The following is a 4,770-nucleotide window of genomic DNA, read 5'->3' as shown; positions in this document are numbered from 1 at the left end:
TCAACTTATATCTAGTAAATGATTATCTTATGCAAGACAAAAAATTTCAGAAAAACGTTGAGACAAGGTTAGATATATGAGATCATCTTGCGATGATATTTTTATACAGTTATAAACTGGAACTCTGTGTATATTATACATGACAGAGGATTTCAAGATTTTGAAAAGTATATATATACATATATACTAAATATTTTGTGACTTGGTCGCATTAAGAGATCAAACTTGGTTCATATTTGCTTGACCAAGATTTTCATGAGTACTTTGAGAATGCTCATATATTGTAAATTATATTGCATATTATTTCGGTGGGCTTGTTGCTCACCCTTGCTTTTTTCTTTCATCACACAACAACAGATAGACAAGATGATCAGGACCAAGCTCCCAACTCGTGAGCGGATAGGAAACGTTCCGCAGTTTCCTGTAGGCGTTGATGCCGTTGTAGCTGAGGGAGGATCTACCAATAGGCTAGGCTTTCAACTTTTGATGTACCAGACTTATGTATATTTATGAATTGTAATAATGGCAAAGAATATGTAAATTATTCAGAAACCCTTTTATGGTGAAATGGTTATAATTGTGGAATAAAATGACTTGTGTTGTTTTTGGATATTCATCTCTGAGACTATAACTTGTGGTGTGTGTGTGTATATTGTGGGGTCACAGTACGCAGTAGTTGGTTGACTGTTAAGATTAAGCATTGATAAGGGAAATGGAACTCGTGACAACCCGAATCCCCGACCCCGGATTTGGGGGTGTTACGGTAATGGTATCAGAGCGAAGCGTTATAAACCTCAGAGATGATGTGACGTTAAGATAATAAGTTCACTAAGATAATAAGAACTTTTACCAAGTTCATAGTCGGGCTACCTAACGTAGTACTGACAGTTAAAACCCTTATGGGGACCCTTATAAATATCGTGATAGAAGCGTAGTTCGTTATCGTATATGGTAGCGGAACTCCGAACCCTGAGGTTGAGAAGCAACAGCGCGATGATGTTTTATTACTTATTGGAGATCAGATTGTAGATCCGATAGAGCGTCCTAACGCGGGACCGGATGATGTTCATATTGAGGATGTAGCGGTTGAGGATGTTGTCCTAGAAGGGATTGTTGCTGAGGAGGATCCCGTGGAGGATCCTGACAATAATGAATAAAGGACCACTGAGGAATTAATGACCATGGTTAGGGCGACTACCAGAAGTAGGATTGGCCGGTCACTACCGGAGGTTCGTTCAAGTTTGTAAAGATAGTAGCCTCTTTAACGCGGCTTACTCGTAAGACTGAGAAGTTCAAATGGACAGAGAAATGCGAGAACAGCTTTTAAGAACTGAAGCAAAGGTTGGTGACGACCCCAACCATATATATAGTTATATATACACAGCAAACCAAAAGCCAGGCCGGGTAATCACCGGAAACATACTGGAAATCGAGGATTCAAGGCGGCAACCGCGGCTAACCGGAGAACAGACCGGAAGAAACCAGGCGGCGGCGTATTACCTGAGTACAGAGGCGACAAGAACGGGAAAGAGAAGCAAGGAATATGACAGAGAGAGGTTGAGAGATTGAGAGATTACAAAGGGAATGAGAGATTGATGCTTTGGTCTGGGTCGACAAAACAAAGAACCCGGGTACCCAATTTACCTTGTTACCACAATAAGCCACGTGTCCTAAAATTGGACACGTATCCTTTTGGTTTATAGCTGGAAATCATATCTCTGTCACCAAATTTAACGATTTAACGAAAAAGATTTTACGGGTAAACATAACCTTAAAATTTACCAAAAATAGTTTTAAAATTTCTGGGATAATTCAAAACCAGTAGAATAAAATTTTCATAATTTTAAAATAATTTTTGAAACAAAATTTATACCCGTTTTTAACGAATAAACGAAACAACACGCAGGTGAAATTAATCCCAAAAATTCCAAAAATCATTTTAAAATTCTCAGAATATTCCAAACTTCAATAAATATAGGTTTCATAATTTTTGAAGAATTATGGAATTAAATGCGGATTTTACAAATAAATGCAATCAGAAAATCATACAGGGCTAAATAATTGATGAATTATTGATTTCTAAATTTTATAAAATCCCAAAAATAATTATTGTAATTATAAAACCATAAAAATGATTTTAGAGACAATCCAAATATATATGCAAATAAATCTGCATTAAATCCACTTTTAAAAGTGAAACAAAAATAATACAGCTCAATAATTACTTACGCGAACAACCTGGTACACCACAAATTACCCATAGATAATAATAAAACAACATATAGCTAACAGAAGCTATACACATAATTCATTTATTAATAAAAATAAGTACACGTCATATTCCAGATATTACAATCCACCTTAACCAAGATATCCTCAACTACTCCTCGCGAATAAGTGATGGAACGATCAGCCAACTGCAAAGACATGTTCACAGGTTTTGGATCAGGTAGTCCAAGTTTCTTGAAAATGGACAAGGGCATCAGATTGATGCTAGCTCCCAAGTCACACAAACACTTGTTGAATGACAGATTGCCAATGGTGCAAGGTATCGTGAAGCTTCCTGGATCTTTAAGCTTAGGAGGTAAATTCTGTTGCAGCACAACACTGCACTCTTCCGTTAGAGCAACGGTTTTCAACTCCTCAAGTTTTAGCTTCCGAGATAGAATACCCTTCATGAACTTAGCATAGCTCAACATCTGTTCTAGAGCTTCAGCAAAAGGTATGTTGATATGCAGCTTCTTGAAAACGTCCAAAAACTTGGCAAATTGCTTGTCAAACTTATGCTTTTGAAGTATTTTAGGAAATGGCGGGGGTGGGTAAACCTGTTTATCCCATGTATTACCCTTAGGAGGATTGCTTTCAACAGCTTTCTTCTTCGGTTCCACCTCGGCATCCTTCTGCACCACTTTTTCAGCTACAATCTCATTTTCTGGATTTGGCAAGGGTGCAGACGCACCTGCATTTTAATCTGAATTTTCGGAATCTTCATCTTGCTGAATTTGGGGGCTTGCGACCTTTACAGACCTCAAGGTGATGGCGTTCACCTGTTCGTTAACTTCCCTCTTGCCTGGATTGGCTTCTGTATCACTAGGAAGCGTTCCTGATGGTCGATTCAATAAGGCGTCAACAATTTGCCCTATTTGGTTCTCTAGAGTCTTGATAGAAGCAGCATGGCTTTGACATATAAGAGCCTGGTTTTTGCATATAATCCGCAACTCCTCCAATTCAGATTTTTCATTCAAAGATAGTCCTGCACCTCCATGAGTTTGTTGTTGAAGTTGAAGTTATTGTCTTGTGCATATTGTTGTTGAAAACCAGGAGGATTGAATTTCTTGTTTCCAAACTGCTGGGACGGCTGTTGTATCGCATTCTGATTGTTACTCCAGCTGAAGTTAGGATGATTCCAGTTGTCAGGATGATAAGTGGCAGGAACTGGCTGCTGCAGCCTCTGAATGTTGCTCACAAACTGAGCTGATTCACTGGATATAGCGCATTGCTCCGTCACATGCGGACCTGCACACAGCTCACAAATACTGGTTATTTGATTAACACCATAGTTAGCCAGAGAATCGATCTTCATAGACATCACCTTTAGTTGAGCAGTGATAGCCGTAGTTGTATCCATTTCAAGAACTCCTTCTACCTTGCCCTGTGGCAATCTCTGGGTTGGATACTGATATTCATTCACAGTCATCATCTCGATCAGCTCATAAGCATCCTCATAGCTTTTAGCCCATAGAGCTCCACCTGATGCTGCATCGAGCATAGGTCTCGACTGTGCTCCCAAACCATTATAAAAGCAATTGAAGATCATCCAATCAGGCATCCCATGATGAGGAAACTTCCTAAGCATCTCCTTGTAGCGCTCCCAAGCCTCACACAAAGACTCTCCCGATTGCTGCGCAAATTGAGTAAGAGCATTCCTGATTATAGTTGTCTTTGCCATAGGGAAGAATTTAGTAAGAAACTTCTGAGCAAGATCCTCCCAAGTAGTGATAGAAACAGCTGGTAGAGAGTGTAACTAGCTCTTAGCTTTATCCCTCAAAGAGAATGGGAACAGTCTCAGTTTCACCGCATCCTCAAACACACCATTGAACCTGAAGGTGTCGCAAATCTCTATGAAATCCCTAATGTGCATATTTGGATCTTCCGTTGGAGAACCCCTAAACTGAACTGAGTTATGTACCATCTGGATAATGTCAGGCTTGATCTCAAAGGTATTAGCTGAGATCGCTGGCCTGACAATGCTAGATTGAATGTCATTGATCTTGGGTTGAGAAAAATCCATCAACGCTTTCGTTGGTGCTGCTGGATCTCCCATTGTAATGAGTACCTGAAACACAAACAAGTAAACCATGGAAGTAAAAGAATATGAGTCAGTGAACTTTAACGACCACTGATGTCAAGCACATAAACTAAAAATTAACACCGAGTCCCCGACAGCGACGCCAAAAACTTGTTAGGACGAAAACATGCGCTAAATTACACGCAAGTATACGCTTTCGCAAGTAATATAGAATTCTTTCTAGTTCGTTCCCACGTAGACTCTTTTGAGTTAACTTCAATTTATGCACTTATGCAATAATGGTATGGTTACTATTCAATGCTAAGATGATAACAAGTTGAGATTATTTATAACTACGAGATTATACTAATTAATATTAACTAAGAGAATTAAGAGGGTTGAATTACTTATACGAGACAAATATGGGATTCTAACTTCATTACTACTTCATTCAATAGCCTTCGTTTTTAACCTTAGCATGC

General features: G+C 38.9%; 1 non-coding gene across 1 annotated transcript; it reads left to right on the top strand.

Annotated features, from left to right (window-relative positions):
* The first annotated feature begins 3,827 nt into the window (after nt 1-3,827).
* LOC141694651 (small nucleolar RNA R71) lies at nt 3,828-3,934 on the top strand. The gene has a single exon (XR_012563939.1). It is a non-coding gene; the product is annotated as a small nucleolar RNA R71 (small nucleolar RNA).
* The last annotated feature ends 836 nt before the right edge of the window (nt 3,935-4,770 follow it).

Source organism: Apium graveolens, chromosome 10, assembly GCF_009905375.1.
Source record: "Apium graveolens cultivar Ventura chromosome 10, ASM990537v1, whole genome shotgun sequence".
Taxonomy (NCBI): domain Eukaryota; kingdom Viridiplantae; phylum Streptophyta; class Magnoliopsida; order Apiales; family Apiaceae; genus Apium; species Apium graveolens.
Note: the sequence above shows the minus strand (reverse complement) of the source record. Positions and strands in the feature narration are given on the sequence as shown.